At 38.6% G+C, this 19,807-nt stretch overlaps 1 protein-coding gene and 1 long non-coding RNA gene across 8 annotated transcripts in view; one reads left to right on the top strand and one right to left on the bottom strand.

The window, feature by feature from the left end:
• NUCB2 (nucleobindin 2) overlaps nt 1-19,807 on the bottom strand; it is a 109,640-nt gene that overhangs the window by 35,079 nt on the left and 54,754 nt on the right. For 4 of the 7 annotated variants that reach the window (XM_059931208.1, XM_059931205.1, XM_059931210.1 and 1 more), the window contains exons 1-2: nt 9,471-9,611; nt 4,312-4,464 (exon numbers count right to left, since the gene is read on the bottom strand). The gene's annotated coding sequence lies outside the window, so the exon portion shown is untranslated. Of the gene's footprint in view, nt 1-4,311; nt 4,465-9,470; nt 9,613-19,807 lie in introns of those variants that run through there. The other 3 variants (XM_059931207.1, XM_059931206.1, XM_059931211.1) reach the window with 2 other exon arrangements.
• Nucleotides 9,759-19,807, top strand: part of LOC132370693 (uncharacterized) — a 37,804-nt gene continuing 27,755 nt past the window's right edge. Inside the window, exons 1-2 of the long non-coding RNA XR_009504665.1 lie at nt 9,759-9,905; nt 12,383-12,464. This is a non-coding gene — a long non-coding RNA (uncharacterized LOC132370693). The remainder of the gene's footprint in view (nt 9,906-12,382; nt 12,465-19,807) is intronic.

The raw sequence follows: 19,807 nt of genomic DNA, 5'->3' as shown, positions 1-19,807 counted from the left end.
AAAAAAAAAATTATAGAACATGAGGCTGATTTGATGGATTCATGAATCGTTAAGGCAAATGTTAATTTGTCAGAGACTTCCTACCAAGACTGAACAGAAGCTGCATAATTTCCATGTAATCTGACGAAGAAACAAAGCTGAATTTAGTCAATAGGAAATGCTGAAAAAATCCTGATGTTCTTTACAGGCCTCAAAATGATATACTAATGCTAAAGGTACTAAAGAGATTGATATCCTGAGAATGGGTTACATAGGGAATAGCATATCACTGAAACACTAGCATAAGCACCTGTGGCCAAAAGTTGCTGCCATGTTAAATTTTAAACTACAAAAGCATTTCCCAAAAACGTTACTGTATATGTAAAAGAGGGATTATGGCTGACTTAAAGGAAGGCTAGCTAAATCTGGTTTGAATGTCCAAGAGCCTTTCATGGTCTGCCAAGGGTATGAGTTTAGTTCTTGATGCATTCTGAGGCTGCGTACCTGCATATTGAAAGAATAAGTTGCTGGAAAGGTATCACAACTTGATGTTATTCCTGATGCCATGTCTAGACAAACTAAAACCCCTCAACATTTTAGTCAATAAACCACTGAAGGAGAGGTTGAGGAAAGAAGATGAATCTAACAAATTTCCATTGTCATCTTTTGAAAAGCACTAGCACCAAAGCTTGCAAAATGAGTATCATCTTTTGGAAAGCACTGGCATCAAAGCTTGCAAAATGAATGTCAGAGGCTTGGAAGAAAATTCTAGGCAAATGGTCTTAAAGAAATTCCCAGAATAAAATTACCCTCACTCTTCATAGTAGAGAGAAAAATGTCGTGTGGGAAAACACAAACATTCACAATTCTGAATCAAGAAAGCATTTCAAAAGACTCAGACTATGAATGTGAAAAAGTCTTAGGAATACCTTAACCAATTTATTTAACTTGTAATTTCTTTATGTATCTGCAAAAGTGATGTGAGAAAAATCTATATGTTTAAATGAATCTTAAAAAGCACTTTTGGTAAACACAAAATGAAATTATAAGTGATAAAGCACAGTGTAATAGTTTAACTGGCAGTATGTGTTCTATATAGTATAAACTGGTGTCTTAATATCAATGGAGTCTTAGAGTTGATGAAACACCATCTTCTTTTTGGCTTTCTATTTATCCTGCCTCTTTAATATTTATCTCCTCTTCTTTCTTGCCTGTTTTTTTAAATTTTGTTTTTGACTGATGAGGAATTTTTAAAATACATTTTCCCCTTCTATTAGTTTCTAATCTTTTACTGTTTATTCTAGAAATAATTAGGACAATTAACTTACTGAAGTCTAAAGCTAATTAAAACATTTACTCCTTAATAAGCCCTCAATAAATGTTAACTGTTATAACAAAAGAAATGAAAATTTTTCTAGCTCATTAGGTAGAAAAGTAACGATACAAAGATGTCTTTAAACACCAAGATAATGTCAAATGTGTCAGAGATAGGTTTACAGATTTTCATTAACCCAGTAATATACAAATGTCCATACAAAAGAAGGAGAGATGAACGATAAGGAGAGGCAATGGAAAGAAAGGGAGACTAATTTACTTCTCTTCCATTATCAGGTTAGTAAGAATGGCCTTCTCGTTTCTTTTATCACTCTCTTCTTCCATAAGAACAGAGTCCTAAAGAGGAAATACTGGGCCAAACTAGCTGGCTGACACAGCAGACTGATCCAAACCAGGATAGGCTGAAAATTAACGCTCTGAAGTAGCATAATGTGAAATTCTAAATCAGGCAGTGATCTCAAGACAGCATGAAGGGATTTCCCTGGCGGCGCAGTGGTTAAGAATCCACCTGCCAATGCAGGGGACATGGGTTCGATCCCTGGTTGGGGAAGATCCCACATGCCGCAGAGCAACTAAGCCCCTGCCGCATGACTACTGAGCCTGCGAGCCACAACTACTGAGCCCATGCTCCACAACTACTGAAGCCCGCATGCCTATAGCCCGTGCTCCACAACAAGAAAAGCCACTGCAATGAGAAGCCTGCGCAACACAAGGAAGAGTAGCCCCCACTCACCGCAACTAGAGAAAGCACGCGCACAGCAAAGACACAACACAGCCAAAAAAAAAAAAAAAAAAAAGCATGGAAAGCACTGATCCCAAAGGCATTAGAGCCTCAAGAAAAATTACAAAATAAGCAGAGTTCTTGGGACTTCCCTGGTGGTCCAGTGGTTAAGAATCCGCCTTCCAATGCAGGGGACACAGATTCAATCCCTGGTTGGGGAGCTAAGATCCCACATGCCGCGGGGCAACTAACCCTGTGCGCCGCAACGAGACAGAGAAGCCCGTGCACCACAATGAAGACCCAGCACAGCCAAAATTAAAAAAAAAAAAAAAAAAAAGCAGAGTTCTTAAGCCTCTCCTAACATGCAGTAGATACAAAATAATTTCCCTAAATGTCTAAGTCCTAAAAGTAAGTTTAACTCTCCTTCCCTGTCTCCACCAAATCAAAATTCCCATTCATAAACAGAGGCACATTTCTCAACTACTGATTCGTACCAGTAATTATCCAGATTAAGTTTACTTGGGGTGTGTATGTGTGTGTGTGTTTCTCAAGAGTTTCCTGTTTTGCTTGTTTGTAGGGAGAAAAACCCTGGAAGTGGTTAAAAAGCATGGTCACGGGTGAGAAGTGTGAAGAGTACAAAAAACTGAAACTAGTTTGTCTCTCTTTCCTTTTGTTTCTCTTCTTCCTCCCTCATCCATCTCTTTCTCCCTCCCTCAACCCTCCTCTTTTACTCCTATTCCTTTTAAATTTAAGACTGAATTGAAGTATGTTTTCTTTAATCTGTTGTACGCTATTTATTAATTTAACAAATATTTACTAAGTACTCACTATATTCCAGCCATTATGCTGGATACAAAGGTAAGTGAGATAGACATGGTCCCTACCATCACAGGGTTTTCAATCTAGTGTGGAAGGCAGCCTATTAAGTAAACAATTGCAATTTGAAAAAAGCTGCTTACAAAACAACATATAGCATGATCCTTTCTGTTAATTGAACAAATTTTAAGGCATTAAAATAGTATTCAGCAAATAAGACATTTTCAGTCAGGTGACTTACAATGCTAAATGTCTTAATTTGCTCCTTATATTCCTTCTAATATCCCTAAAAGATTGACTGAATCTTTAGGTTCTTCCCCCATCCAATTTCCATTTCCTAAATTTCAGTTTCCTTTTCTCAAAACTTTATTTCAATTCACTTTCTTTACAGATATAATGGCAATTGAATCATTTCATGTGACAAGTATAGGGTATATTTACATAATATTTATCCAAAAAAGTCTGGAAGGAAATAAAATATTGGTATACCTAAGTAAGTTAAGCAAGGGCTAGTAGTTAAGTAAGAGGAAATTTCAAGACGGTTAACAGTTAAGTTGTTTTAAAAAAACCACAACTTTTAACCAAGAAGAAAGGTAAAAATGTTCCTTGCGTGACAACATTGAATTTAAATGTATCTTAAGGTGGATTACACTTTTCAACATAAATTTACTTCCTGATGACTTATTATGTGATACTCTTAGGATAACTTATCTCTGTCTTTTTAGTATTTTGCATAAAGCAAGTGGCTCAATAAATGTTAGCTACACAACCAACATCTACTATTGAACATTTATGGGTAATTTTTTTTAAATAACCAGAACAAATACCCAATCAAGACAGAAAGCCTTCTATAAGGAATCATGGGATAAACATAACAAAAGAAAAACAATGTATTAGATGAAAGTTATTTCCTTCTAGAGACAATGGTCAGACTTAAAGCTCTGCCATGGCAAATTACTGAAGCTTCTTTGAGTGGTTATCACAGCTTACAGATATCAGAGATGAAAGAGAAAAAGATCCATATTGTGGCAAATACTTCTATTTCCCAGCCAATATCCAAATCTTCCCTTCCTCTTCAATAACAAAAGCCCCATTTTATTCAGGGCAGCCATGTATCCAGCTACATTTCCCTGCTTCCCTGGTAGCCTGAGCTTTGGTTCAGGATAATCTCCTTAAAGGGAGAGGATGCATCCTTCTTTGTCTTTGCCTTGCTGCCTGGAACTTTGCTTTGACAGTTAGAGCTCTGGCAGCTATTTTGGACTATGAGAACCAGGGCCACATCTTAGGAATAGCAGATCAAAGAACTGGAAAAAGTTTAGGTCCCTGGTGACTTTATGAAGCTACTATACCTATCCTAGGCTGCTTACCTCAAAAATTACTTTACATGAGAAAACAAACATTTTATGTTGAAGCCACCACTAAGTCTGTTTTCATTTTTGCTTTCTTAACTGATCACTTACCTTCAAACAGGTAAAGAATTTTTATCTCCTTTTTACAGATCAGGCAACTGAGATCCAGAGAGGTAAGATGACTTGCGCAAGGTCAGTTAGTGAAGAGGTGGGTCTGGCTCCTGGCTCAATGCTTTTTCGCTAAGAACTGACTCTTAACAGGTTCTAAATATATGTAAAAAAAAAAAAAATTAAAAATAAACATAAATTTAGCCTTATTACAGTGGTAATGGCACATGACAGTGTAAACATTTGTCAAATCCTGTGATAAGAAAAGGTACCAAATTTCTATAAAGTGGAATGAGACTGTATCATATTCCAGTGAGGGAAGGGAAAGAAATATATTAACTAAACAGAATCAAAGACCAGAATAAGCAAAGATACTCATTTATTGTACCCAGGCTTTACCATATTGCTCCTCTTTTAAATAACTAAGAAAAGTTCAAATGAAAAGCTTATTTTCCTCTGCAATGAGACTTCAATATATAGGGTAAGTTTCCCCATTAAATCCTTAACTGGAATTTTTCTTAAAATCTTTATCTGGAACCTTTTTTTACTCTTACCACCGCTTTTAAAAATTAACCTTGGCCCCAGCCTCAGACATAGTGATCAGTAATAAAGCAAAACATCTCAAAGTCTTTTTTGAAATCCACTACCTAACTGTAAAATACAAGGCAGTTAGCTCATGTGCAAACTCACCAGTGAACATAATTATTTCTAAGCAGTATGTAAAGAAAATAAGGAAATAAAATATCTTCAAGTTTTAAGAACACATATTTATTTCTTTTCATGGTACTATATTTAACATAAAATTATCTAAGCAGGAGAGTAATCATATGCATGTAATATGTCGGAAAGGCACATGACTTTTATTAACACAGCATGGTCAAAAATAAACAGCAGATTTAATCCTAAACACTCCCATTTATTGGCAAGCTATTTGACTCTCTGAGTCTCGATTTTCCTATCTATAAAATTGAACAATACTTCTCCATAAGTTTTTGACTGGATGAAAATAAGAATGAATACAATGTAACTAGCACAGTACTGGCAATAGTAAATGCTCCATAAACAGTAATGCCCTTCCTGTCTTGAAAATTTAATATCTATATATTTAAATAATTTAAATCTGTGCTGTAAACACCCAAAGTCATTGAACTTAAAAAGCAATAAACCAGTTTGACATACAACCTTAAATGTCATTTTTTGAAAGGCCATGTTAGAGCTCTCCTCTGAGCATTGCCATAGCCAAAGTCCTGATGCAGCTGTAGGCCAATGAAAAGAATACATCCAACAAAAGAAGAACACAATCTCTTCCTCCCTGGAATTAAAACAGAGCTTCTGGGATTCCCTGGTGGCACTGTGGTTAAGAATCCGCCTGCCAGTGCAGGGGACATAGGATTGAGCCCTAGTCTGGGAAGATCCCACATGCCGTGCAGCAACTAAGCCCATGCGCCACAACTACTAAGCCTACGCTCTAGAGCCCACGAGCCACAACTACTGAGGGCAGCATGCCTCAACTACTGAAGCCCGCGCGTCTAGAGCCCGTGCTCCGCAACAAGAGAAGCCACCGCAATGAGAAGCCCGTGCACCTCAATGAACAGTAGCCCCCACTCATCACAACTAGAGAAAAGCCCGCGAGCAGCAGCGAAGACCCAACGCAGCCAAAATAAATAACTAAATAAATAAAATTAAAAATAAAATATATATATGAAAAAAAGAAACTTTCTAAAATTAAAAAATTAAAAAAAATAAAACATCAGATGTATGACCAGCTGCGCTGGACTCCAACCCTTCCCTGTATCAAGATATCAGCATAGATCTTAGTGTCTCTGCTGCTCATATCTGTAGAAAAGGACACCAATCAAGAAAACCAGTATATTGCCTTTTTTTTCCAACCCTAAAAGACAGCTACAGTATTCTTTTTTTTTTAATTAACCATTCTTTTAATTGAAGTATAGTTAATTTACAATGTTGTATTACTTGCAGGTGTACAGCAAAGTGATTCAGTTATATATATATATTTATATTTATTCTTTTTCAGATTCTTTTCCATTATAGGTTATTACAAGATACTGAATATAGTTTCCTATGCTATACAGTAGGTCCTTGTTGTTTATTTTATATATAGTAGTGTGTAAATGTTAATCTCAAACTCCTAATTTATCTCTCCCTCTCCCCTACAGTATTCTTTTTTTTTTTTTTTTTTTTTTTTTAAAGAAATTCACGTTCTTTTATTTATTTCTTTTATTTATTTATGACTGTGTTGCGTCTTCCTTTCTGTGCGAGGGCTTTCTCTAGTTGTGGCAAGTGGGGACCACTCTTCATCGCGGTGCGCAGGCCTCTCACCATCGCGGCCTCTCTTGTTGCGGAGCACAGGCTCCAGACGCGCAGGCTCAGTAATTGTGGCTCATGGGCCCAGTTGCTCTGCGGCATGTGGGATCTTCCCAAACCAGGGCTCGAACCCGTGTCCCCTGCATTAGCAGGCAGGTTCTCAACCACTGCGCCACCAGGGAAGCCCCCCCTACAGTATTCTTGATGATAAGCTTCTGAAAAGCAGATACTGTCACACATATGTATACTCAATAAACATATGAGCAACAGTAAAAATTTTAAATTTATTAAAATTACGTGTTCATTATTTACACATACTGTACTTCAATAACTAAAATACAGTATGTCAAGAAGCTCTGCCAAAAAAAAAAACAAAGAAAAAACAAACAAACAAAAAACTCTGCCAAAAATAAAAGCATGCAACTGCTATCTCATTTTCCATTAGGCTGCCTTAAATTTTTAAAATCAGAGAACGCTGGGACCAGAAATGATCTTAGAGGTTGTTCGGTTCAGACCCTACATTTATAAAAGGTTATAAGGCACAGGGAGGTTAACTGAGTTGGCCAAGATCATTTGGCAGAGCCAGGATTGGAATCTGGCCATTTAATTCTAATTAAATGTACTTTTTACCATATTGTGGTGGTTTTTAAAAATTTTAGATTGAAAATCATTAAAGTGATCAATGGTTTTCCTTGAATAAATTATTTTAAATTGTTAGGAGCCTGTTTTTTAAAGTCTATAAACTAATTGAGCCTGTTTTTTAAAGTCTATAAACTAATTGCTTGTATTAAACTCCTGAGCCTGTTTTTTAAAGTCTACAAACTAATTGCATGTATTAAACATAAAAATAACAATTTCCCCTTTCTAGACCTTCAGTTATTTAGAAAAAGTTAATCATCTATCATGTCAAATATAGTCAACTCAATTACAATACTTAAAAGATTATTGACTTTAAGAATTATTTTCAGTACATTTTGAAATCCTACACTTGATTCCTCCAGCTACCCAACACTTAAAAGGGTATTTTGCACACTTCAGTCATCTAAAGGGTCCTTAGAAAGTGGAAAGCAATTTAAATATTATTCTAAATAACACAAAATTAGTTTGGTATGTCTAGATACATAACATATTCCAAAATAAAAAGACACTGGTATTGATCATGTTACTGATACTCTATATTAGTGCCCATAATAACTAGTGTTTTGAAAGGTACCCTTATTGTCTTAATTGTGCATTTCATTTTAACTGCTGTTTACAGAGCACAAACCAGCTTGGCAAAAAGTATAATGAAAGTGTATATACAAAATGTGTGGTATGAACAATAAGTACCTCAGGAGATCAGAGAAAGGTAAACACAACATGGACTTCACCCTTGCAAAATGGGTAAAACTAGAATAGAAGGGGAACAACATAGGTAACCACAAGGAGACAAATGAATTTTTCACTTGTCTTGAAAAGCTGGACCAGATCATGGAGAATTTAAAGACCAAGATGAGAAACAGAAGTTCCTATGTTTACCCTAATAACAAGAGGGATATTATTTGAGATTTCATTTCTAATTCTAATTTCCATGTTTTTTCTTAAAATTTTGACTCTACAAACTGAGGAAGAATTGTTGAAACATCTGTTTGTTCAACGTTTGTTGAACTTGGTTTTCAAGTGTTATAAAACAAGAACTAACACTCGGCTTAAATCAGAATGAGTCCCGAGGCAACATCTATGAGGAACAAGATGCAAGAATCTGGATATCGGCTGACACTATTCAACAGAATTTACCAGGGAAGCTCTTAAGAAACAAGTAATTTAAGTAGGCTGTAAAAGAAGCTATAAGTTAACGGATCCAAATCTATTATACCACTAGTCATACTACTTTTAATGAATTCCTTAAAGTAAATATCTCATGAATTCTTTCAGTTCTTATAAGGAAAGTCCACAATCTCCTTCAGACAACATTGACTATCAGATATAATTGCATTTAACCTCCCTTCTCCCTCCTCCCCCCTTTTTTAACCCAGGTAATATATAGTTTGGTGTTCATATTCACTCATGAATTTAATAGCCTTAATAAAAGGCTTAGACGGCAGCACTTACTTATTTAATTGTGTAAATGGACATTATCCAATTTAGGAGTTTAGTGGACACTTTGAGACTTTCAAGAGGTTCTGCCTCCCAGAAATGAGAGTAATGGTTCAATGGTTTATGTTCATATTTTCTTTCTTGACATTATAAAATAATTGCCTTCCAAGACCACTGCCAGCACCAACCACAACAATAACCACATTTACTCACTCAGTCACTATTTAGCAGGTGCAACAAGGAAGTACCATCTTTCTCAAACCCTGTACCATCATCTCACACCTAATGATTTGTCACTTAGGGAAAACAATACCACACCTGGCACGAACTTTCTCCTCCCCTAATGTCAGCGGTTGCCGGCTGAACAGAACCGGCAGAAGAGCAGGATTCACCGGCCTATCTTAGCTCTGCGCCTCAGCCGGTGGTGAGCATCAGTCTCACCAGGGGGCACCTCCCTCGCCCATCAACCTGCCAAGGCCGGGCTGGAGCCCAGCCTGGGACTTGGTCCTGCACTCACCCCCCGCCTGCTCCTCGCCAAGAGCCTGCCACTTTCATCGACCGCAAAGAAAGCATGGGTGCCCGGCAGCGAGTGGAACGGAGAAAGAGACCCCGCGTCTCAAGCTCGAGCTGGAAGGCACTCTCCACCGTGCCCGCCCAACCGTGGAGCTCCCACCATCCTTACTGCCGGGGCAGGGTAGGCGAAGACCTGAGCTTTATCTCAGGACCCACCCCAGCCTCCCGCGGTGCAGAGCCTCACCCACCTCAAGATCGCCGGCCTTACGAAGCCGCGTCTCCACACGCGAAGCTCCGCCTGCTGAACGCTTGCAGCGCACAGACCTGCCTCGCCAGCCCCCAGCCGGCGGCTCTGCTCTGTACTTCTACCCACCGCGCGCTCCCGCCTCCTTGCTGCCATGGCGACCGCCCCGGGCCCCAGCAGCCGCTAATTGGTCCTACCCGGAGAGTGGAAGGCGCCGATTGGCAAGGGCGGAGACCAGGCCGCGCCGGAGGGCTTGGAGGCGGGCGGTGTGGAGAGCTAACGCGTAGGAGCCCCGGGGAGGGTGAGCCAAGAGGGACGTGGCGCTCTGCGGCGCGGGCTGAGAAGCCGCGCCCCTTCCTTCTCTGGCTTTCTTGGAGAGTCCTGTGGAGCAGGATTTGGGTGGGTGAGGTGCTTACCCGGGACGCGGACAAAAACCCAGGTATCTCCTCCCCTTCGGCCCGTGGTCCGCGCCGGCAGCTCCCGGACTGGTCAGAGACAGGCTGTTAGGCTCGTTTTCACCCACAGGCCTCGCTTGGGTCTAACACCCTGGGCCTCCTCCATGGCGGGAATCTTACTCATATTTGTAACCTCACCCTCCCCTGTTTTTGCTGGGCCCTGGGCCACTATGGCTTGATTGCTTTTATTTCACCTTGTCTCACACCCATCTGCGGACATCTGTCTTTTCTTCACACCCTTCTCATAGAACTGAGACATCTACTCCACAACCCTCATTTTAAAGATAGGAAAACTCAGCTTCAAAGATACTAGTGGCGAGGGTTAGAGAAGCTTTTGGAGCCTCAAGGCTGGTTTCGAAACTTAAGTCTGCCAAATAATGGCATCTTTCTCCGAGCCTTAGTTTTCTCCCTTGTGAAAAATAGTATATACCTCAGAGTTGTTAGTGAAGATTAGATAAGATTCCCGAAAACCAGTATAGAACCTGTTGCATATATGTTAGTAATGGTAGCTTCTTTTTATCAGGAAGTAATAGAGAATAGTAGCTAAGTCACAAATTTGGAGCCAGACTGCCTATGTCAAACCAATTCCTTGACTCGCAGCAAGTTATTTAAGTGCTCTGTGCCTCACTTTCCTTATCTGTAAAATGAGAATAATAGTACCCTCCTCCTTACAGCGTAAGTTAATAGAAAAGTGACAGGCACATAGTAAGTGCTCAGTAAATGTTAGCCCTTCTCACTTTAGTGGCTGAGCTACAACTATAATTCAGGTCTCTAGATTCCAAGACCAGCAATCTTTACTCTTAGACACCTCTCATCTGTATACTTACAACAGTGGCTGGAGGTTAAGCTTTTTTGAAGGTTCAGGAGGAAACACTTGTCCATTTTCTTAAAATCTCAAACTCTCTCTCTTATCATCATGAAAGTCCTAGAATGTTATGACTCTGCCTTCACTGAGGGTTTAATAGCAGAGACAAATGTGAGGAAAGTAATCATATTCGGTTCTGATGGAGAGATTGAAAAGTGAAAACACTAGAGAAAGAAAGGATATTCAAGAGGTTATGGTATAGGAGGACTAAATTTCTATTTGAAAAACATGAGAAATACTAATACGGGGGTATTGGTTATGTACCATTAGTAAGCAATGTTAGTGTTAGGTCAGGAGACAATACCACATCCCATCACTGTGGAAAACACTAAACTGTAAATACATCAAAGGCAGAAGCTATCTTCCACATTTTTATTACCCATTATCTACCAAAGGGCCAAGCACACTGTGCCTGATCTAGGCCCTAAAAATTGGGATAAACCCTTTAAGGGGAGACCCTGAAAGATCTTGTAATAATCTATCTAGATTATTTATCTAGATAAATATTATTTATTACTATTATCTAGTAATCCAATGGAGAAGAAGAATGGAAAATGAGAAATTGGATTAGTCCAACAACACAGTGAAAAGAAAAAGGTAACACTAGCTTGGTGACTGAGATGCTGGCAATATTCTCAGCAATATTCTGGGGTGAAAGAAGAAGAAAACAAGAAAGACAGGAAAACCAAGATGAAACAGCAAGACTCAGGATTAGGAGAGATCACTGAGGAAAGTATTTAAGAATGTCGTGTGCCTGTAAAGCAGGCAACAGCTTCTCTTATACTAGTAAAGACTATTTTGTGGTAGAGAAAAATAGGAATGTTGACAGTGAGCCCTGGAACTATGAGCTCATGTGAGGGACTTATAAGGAAATGTTATTACTTAATAGGTAAAACCCCAAACTTGGAGAGGGAAAAAACAAGACTTTGGAGTCAGACCTGGGTCCCAGCCCTGCCTGGATTAAAAACTCAGTTCTATCTTTATTAGTAGAGTGTCTTCTGGCAAGTTACTTAACCTCTCTCCATAGCATAGCTTCCTCACCTATAGCATGGAGGCAATAATAGTTCCCACCTCATAGACTTGTGAGGATTAAATGTGTTTATATTTGTAAAGCAGAGCAGTGCCTGGCACATAGTAAGTGCTATATTAATGTCTGTTACAATATTGGTCTCAGTTTCTCCATCTGTAACCTGGGAGCATAATATTGAACTTATTGTAAGGGTTCAAAGGATGTATGTAAACCGTTAGAGAAGAGATGCTCAATAAATATTATTTCTCTGCCCCCTCCACCCCTGCAAGCCCCCAGCCTGTTACCTCTGAACTCCTTTCTGATTAACACTGCCACTGCCATCAAGGGGCTATTGCTCAACCTGGTCTAAGCAAGGATAAAATATCTTTGCTTGATTTTTCTTGGCTCAGATGAAAAGCTCAAAATGAGTTTACTGGAGGCCAGGAGAAAATAAAAGGGAAACAACTCCAGAGAACCAGCTGATGTGAAGCCTGCCCCATACTTTGGTCTTCCAGGAAAAAAAAAAAAAAAGGTGTCAGGGAGATTCTGGCTTTTTAACACTTCAATTTTCCCCTTCTCACTTCTAGGATCCCACAGGACATCACCTGGCCAAGTTCTTCATTGTGTTCAGAATGGGGGAGAGGGAGGCAGGAGTACTTACAAGAGACAGTAAGTAATCAGAAAGAGGAAAACAACAGTACACTGTACATGGGCACCAAGACTTAACAGTTTTATTACGATCTAGGTCAGTGGTCAGCAGACCAGGCCCTTGGGCCAAATCACCCAACTGCCTGTTTTTGTAAATAGTTTTATTGGAACACAGCCATTCTCAACAGCCACACTCATTTGCCTATGTATTGTCTCTGATTGCTTTTGAATTACAAGGGCAAGGTTGAGTGGTTGTAATGGAGAATCTATGGCCCTCAAAGCCAAATATATTTACTACCTGACTCTACAGAAAAAAAATTGCTAACCTTTGATCTTGATAATTCACCCAGAATCCTTTGTCAATATCCCGACTGCAAAAATGTTCACCTTCGTCAAATCCCCTAATCCATTGCTTCTCAAACTTTAATGTGCATACAAATTATCTGGGGGGTCTTATTAAAATGCAGATTCTGATTCAGTAGATCTACAATGAGGCCTGAGGTTCTGCATTTCTAACAAACACTAGGGTGATACCAGTATTGCTAGTCCCTAGATCAAACTTCATCCCATCAGCCTTTTCTTTAAATTTATTTTATTGAGATATAATCGACATATCATTATATTAGTTTCAAGTATACAACATAATGTTTCAATATTACATATTCAATATGTATATATTGCAAAATGATCAACACAATATGTCTAGTTAATGTCCATCACCACACGTAGATACAATTTTTTTTTCTTGTGCTGAGACTTAAGATTTACTCTCTTTAGCAACTTTCAAATGTGAAATACAGTATTTCAAACTCCATAAAGGACCAACTGTATAGCACAGGGAACTCTACTCAATACTGTGTAATGACCTATATGGGAAAAGAATCTAAAAAAGATGGATATATGTATATGTATAACTGATTCACTTTGCTGTACACCTAAAACTAACACAACATTGTAAATCAACTATACTCCAATAAAAATTTTTTAAAAACCCTAATTAAACTTAAAAGCTTTTGCACAGCAAAGGAAACCATAAACAAAACGAAAAGACAACCATTAGAATAGGAGAAAATATTTGCAAGCAGAGCAACCGACAAGGGATGAATCTACAAAATATACAAACATCACATGCAGCTCAATATCAAAAAATCAAACAACCCAATCAGAAAAATGGGCAGAAGACCTAAATAGACGTTTCTCCAAAGAAAACATACAAATGGTTAAAAAGCATGTGAAAAGATGCTTCAATATCACAAGTTATTAGAGAAATGCAAATCAGAACTACAATGAGGTATCACTCACACCGGTCAGAATGGCCACCATCAAAAAAATCTACAAACGATAAATGCTGGAGAGGGTGTGGAGAAAAGGGAACCCTCCTACACTGCTGGTGGGAATGTAAACCAGTACAGCCACTATGGAGAATAGTATGGAGGTTCCTTAAAAAACGAAAAGTAGAGCTACCATATGATCCAGCAATCCCACTCCTGGGCATAGATCCAGAGAAAATCATAATTCAAAAAGTCACATGCACCCCAGTGTTCACTGCAGCACTATTTACAATAGCCAGGACATGGAAGCAACCCAAATGTCCATCAACAGAGGAATGAATAAAGAAGATGTGGTACATATATACAGTGGAATATTACTCAGCCATAAAAAGAACGAAATAATGCCACTTGTAGCAACATGGATGGACCTAGAGATTGTCATACTAAGTGAAGTAAGTCAGATGGAGAAAGACAAACATCATATGATATCACTTATATGTGGAATCTAAAAAAAGGGTACAAATGAACTTATCTACAAAACAGAAATAGAGTTACAGATGTAGAAAATAAACTTACGGTTACCAGGGGGTAAGGGGGGGAAGGGATAAATTGGAAGATTGGGATTGACATATACACACTACTATATATAAAATAGATAACTAATAAGAACCTACTGTATAGCACAGGGAACTCTACTCAATACTCTGTAATGGCCTACATGGGAAAAAAATCTAAAAAAGACTGGATATAGGTATATGTATAACAGATTCACTTTGCTGTACACCTGAAACTAACACAACATTGTAAATCAACTATACCACAATTTAAAAAAATTTTTAGGGCTTCCCTGGTGGCGCAGTGGTTGAGAATCTGCCTGCCAATGCAGGGGACACGGGTTCGACCCCTAGTCTGGGAAGATCCCACGTGCCGCGGAGCAGCTGGGCCCGTGAGCTACAATTACTGAGCCTGCGCGTCTGGAGCCTGTGCTCCGCAACAAGAGAGGCCGCGATAGTGAGAGGCCCGCGCAACGCGATGAAGAGTAGCCCCCGCTTGCCACAACTAGAGAAAGGCCTCGCACAGAAACGAAGACCCAACACAGCCATAAATAAATAAATAAATACTTTAAAAAAAAAAAAGTAAACTCTATAAAAAAATTTTTTTTAATTAAATTAAAATATAATAAACCATATTGTCACCATACTGTACTTTACATCCCTAGGACTTACTTATTTTATAATTGGAAGTTTGTACCTTTTGACCACCTTCACCCATTTCACTCACTGTCCACCCACTGCCTCTGGCAACCACCAATCTGTTCTCTGTATCTATGAGTTCATGTTTTTATTTTTGTTCTTTAGATTCCATATATAGTGAGATCACATGGTATTTGTCTTTCTCTGACTTATTTCACTTAGCATAATGCCATCAGTGTTCATCCATGTTGTCACAAATGGCAGGATTTTATTCTTTTTCTAATGGCTAAATAATATTCATATATATATGCCAAGAGTGCGAAGTCTTTCAAGGAGAGAGACATGTCAGCAGCAAAGAATGCTGCTGAGCAGTTGAATAAGATGAGGACAGAAAAGTGTCCACTCAAAGGAGAGCTTAATACTGTAAGAGCCATCTTAGAGGAGTGGTGGAGATGGAAGCCAGATGGCTTCCATCTTGCATATATATATACACATATATAATGCAAATGTGATATAACATATATGATATATCATATATATTATATATATCATAATTATATATATATTAGGAAAATGTGATATAGATATATAGATATATAGATATATATCACATTTTCATTCACTGATGGACACTTAGGTTGCTTCTATGTCATGGTTATTGTAAATAATGCTGCAGTGAACACAGGGATGCAGGTATCTTTTCAAGTTAGGATTTTCATTTCCTTTGGATAAATATCCAGAAGTGGAATTGCTGGATCATATGGTAATTCTATTTTTAATTTTTTGAGGAAACTCCATACTGTTTTCCATAGTGGCTGTATGAACTTACATTCCCACCAACAGTGCACTAGGGTTCCATTTTTTCCATATCCATATCAACACATTTCTTTTTTATTTTTTATTGAAGTACAGTTGATTTACAATGTTGCATTAATTTCTGCTGTACAGCAAAGTGATTCAGTTACCCATACATATACATTCTTTTATGTATATATATATATCCTTTTCCATTATGGTTTATCATAGGATACTGAACCAACACTTATTTCTTGTCTTTTTGATAACAGCCATTCTAACAGGTGTGAGGTGATATCTCATTATGGTTTTGATTTGCATTTCCCTGAAGATTAGTGATGTTGAGCACCTTTTCATGTACCTGTTGGCCATTTGAATATCTTCTTTGGAAAAATGTTTATTCCGGTCCTTTGCCCATTTTTAAATTGGATTATTTGGTTTTTTGTAATTGAGTTGTATGAGTTCTTTATATATTTGGATATTAACCCCTTATCAGATATAGGATTGGCAAATGTTTTCTCCCATTCCATAGGTTGCCTTTTCATTTTGTTGATGTTTTCCTTTGCAGTGCAAAAGCTTTTTAACTTGATGTAGTCCCACTTGTTTATTTTTGCTTTTATTACCTTTGCTTTTGGTGTCAAATCCAAAAAATCATCAACAAGATTGATGTTCAGGAACTTACCACCTATGTTGAAGTTCTTCTAGGAGTTTTATGGTTTCAGGTCTTATGTTCATGTCTTTAATCCATTTTGAGTTAAATCCACAAACCTACTTGATTCTGTAACCATTTGCTCTTTTTTCCCTCTGTAACAACAAAAGGCAATCACTTTACCTGTACTCTGAATCCTGTTCCCCTCCCTCAGTTCTCAAGGGCTTCATTTCTCACTTGGTTATCACCTTTCTTTCTTTTTTCATTAATCTTTCCTACCTGTTGAATCACACTGTAGGCATACAAACATGCTCTAGGAGTGTTTTTCATCTTTAGAAATTCCTTCCTTATGAATAGATAAAAAGATATGATAGGGACGTCCCTGGCAGTCCAGTGGTTAAGACCTCGCCTTCCAACGCAGGCGGTGTGGGTTCGATCCCTGGTCAGGGAGCTAAGATCCCATATGCCTCACGGCCAAAACACCAAAACATAAAACAGAAGCAATATTGCAACAAATTCAATAAAGACTTTAAAAATAGTCCACATAAAAAAAAAAAGATATGATAAAGCAAGCATAGTAAAATGTTAATGATAGAACTTAGTGAGATTTACTGCAATATTCTTTCAACTTCCTGCATGTTTAAAACTTTGATAATAAAATATTTGAAATAAAATCCTTCCCTTGACCCCAAATCATCCTCCAACTTGTTTCTCTGCTTATTGTTTATTCAAATTCCTTTAAAAAGTTCCTTTCTCTACTTGCTCCCCTCCCTTTACTCTCAGCTTGTGCCCATCTGGCTTCCATCTCCACCACTCCTCTGAGATGGCTCTTACAGTATTAAGCTCTCCTTTGAGTGGACACTTTTCTGTCCTCATCTTATTCAACTGCTCAGCAGCATTCTTTGCTGCTGACATGTCTCTCTCCTTGAAACACTCTGCACTCTTGGCATCTGACACCACTCACTTCTAGTTTTCTTTCTGCCTTTCTAGGTACTCCTTTTTTGGTCTCCTTTGCCAGTTTCTTCTCCATTACCCAACTTCTAAGAGTTGGAATGTCCCAAGGGTTGGTTCTGGGACCATTTCTCTGTCTACAGCCAATTTTTCCACACAGGCACTATTGACATTTTATGCTGGACACTTCTTCATTGAGTAGAAGTTCCCATGTATTTCAGGATGTTTTACACTCCTAGACCCTACCCACTAAATGCCAGTAGTGTCCCCCTTGTCCCCTTAGTCAGTGTGACGACCCAAATTGCCTCCAAACAGTCCCTAGAGAAGTGATATTTCTCAGGGTTAAAAACCATTTTGTCTCTTAGTAGGGGATGCCAACCAATCTGTGACCTTAAATATCATATATATGCTAATTCTCAAGTATCTCTGGCCCAAACATCTCTTGTGAACTCGCTACTACCTCCAACTATGTGCCTGACATTTCCATTTGAATGGTCTATTATAGAAGCTCAATAAATATTTGATGAATGAATGATCTAATTAACTGTCTTAGCCCCGCTCCTATCGAACACTAAATTCTTGATCTTTTCCTACCTGTTGTTCCCTGAGGTGGACATGGAGATGTGCTTACTTACATCCCCCTTCAAGGAAGGACTGCCTGCCCAGCTGTGAGGAATGTGGTTACCTGACAGCTTCCAGCTCTTACCTGTTTCAGGGTCCACCTCACCTTTAGAGCCAAAGTTACACTCTTCTTGGGGTATAACTAATGGCATACTGTTCTTGGGGAGGCTCCCAGCCAATGAATGAGCAAGGTGGTACAAGGACCTAGTCTAACACAGAACTCTACTAACTAGCAGTCTTTGCTCTGGTACTCCCCACTGGGCTGGCAGAGACTTTGTCAGGTTTGCATCATGCTTGCAACCTCTCTGTATACAACTATGCTTCTGCCTCTTTTCCTTTTACAAGTGTTATTCGCTGAGAAACTTTGCACACCTAACTCTGTGTCAGCATCTGCTTCCCAGAGAACCTATTAGCACTCTCTCTCTCTTTTTCATTTCAGTAAATGGAATGCACCTGTTGTTCAAGCCAAACCCTATGAGTCATTCCTGAGTCTTAATGTTCCTTCACATTACATATCTAATTCATCAGCAAGTTCTGTTGACTCTACTCCGAAATACATAATCTACTTCTCTCTCTCCTGCTACCAACCCAGTCCAAGTCATCATTTCTCACTGGAATACTGCAGATAGCCTCTAAAGTAGTGTCCTACACCCACTCTGATCCCCTATATTCCATTCTCCACACAGCAGTTGGGGTGATCTTTAAAACATAGTACTGCTCTACTTGAACACAATGGCTTCTAATCCAAACTCCTTGCTGTACGTATCAAGCCTCTTCATGAGGTCTCCTAGCTCTCCATTCAACCTTATTTCTCACTACCATTCTTCTCAATCGCTATACTCTAGCCATGTTGATTGTTTTGTTTTTTGAATTTTATTTATTTTTTATACAGCAGGTTCCTATTACTTATCTATTTTATACATATTAGTATATATGTGTCAGTCCCAATCTCCCAATTCATCCCACCACCACCGCCCAGCCCCACTTTCCCTCCTTGGTGTCCATATGTTTGTTCTCTACATCTGTGTCTATTATTTCTGCCTTGCAAACTGGTTCATCTGCACCATTTTTCTAGATTCCACATATATGCGTTAATATATGATAATTGTTTTTCTTTCTGACTTACTTCACTCTGTATGAGAGTCCCTAGGTCCATCCACGTCTCTACAAATGACCCAATTTCGTTCCTTTTTATGGCTGAGTAATATTCCATTGCATATATGTACTACATCTTGTTTATCCATTTGTCTGTCAGTGGGCATTTAAGTTGCTTCCATGACCTGGCTATTGTAAATAGTGCTGCAGTGAACATTGTGGTGCATGTGTCTTTTTGAGTTACGGTTTTCTCTGGGTAAATGCCCAGTAGTGGGATTGCTGGGTCATACCGTCATTCTATTTTTAGTTTTTTAAGGAACTTCCGTACTGTTCTCCATAGTGGCTGTATCAGTTTACATTCCCACCAACAGTACAAGAGGGTTCCCTTTTCTCCACACCCTCTCCAGCATTTGTTGTTTATAGATTTTCTGATAATGCCCATTCTAACTGGTGTGAGGTGATACCTCATTGTAGTTTTGATTTGCATTTCTCTAATAATTAGTGATGTTGAGCAGCTTTTCATGTGCTTCTTGTCCATCTGTATATCTTCTTTGGAGAAATGTCTCTTTAGGGCCTCTGCCCATTTTTGGACTGGGTTGTTTGTTTTTTTAATATTGAGCTAAATGAGCTGTTTATATATTTTGGAGATGAATCCTTTGTCTGTCAATTCGTTTGCAAATATTTTCTCCCATTCTGAGGGTTGTCTTTTCATCTTGTTTATAGTTTCCTTTGCTGTGAAAAAGCTTTTAAGTTTCATTATGTCCCATTTGTTTATTTTTGTTTTTATTT

The sequence above is a fragment of the Balaenoptera ricei genome, chromosome 8 (assembly GCF_028023285.1).
Source record: "Balaenoptera ricei isolate mBalRic1 chromosome 8, mBalRic1.hap2, whole genome shotgun sequence".
In the NCBI taxonomy this organism is placed as follows: domain Eukaryota; kingdom Metazoa; phylum Chordata; class Mammalia; order Artiodactyla; family Balaenopteridae; genus Balaenoptera; species Balaenoptera ricei.
The sequence above is the reverse complement of the archived record's forward strand: the minus strand, read 5'-3'. Positions and strand labels throughout refer to the sequence as shown.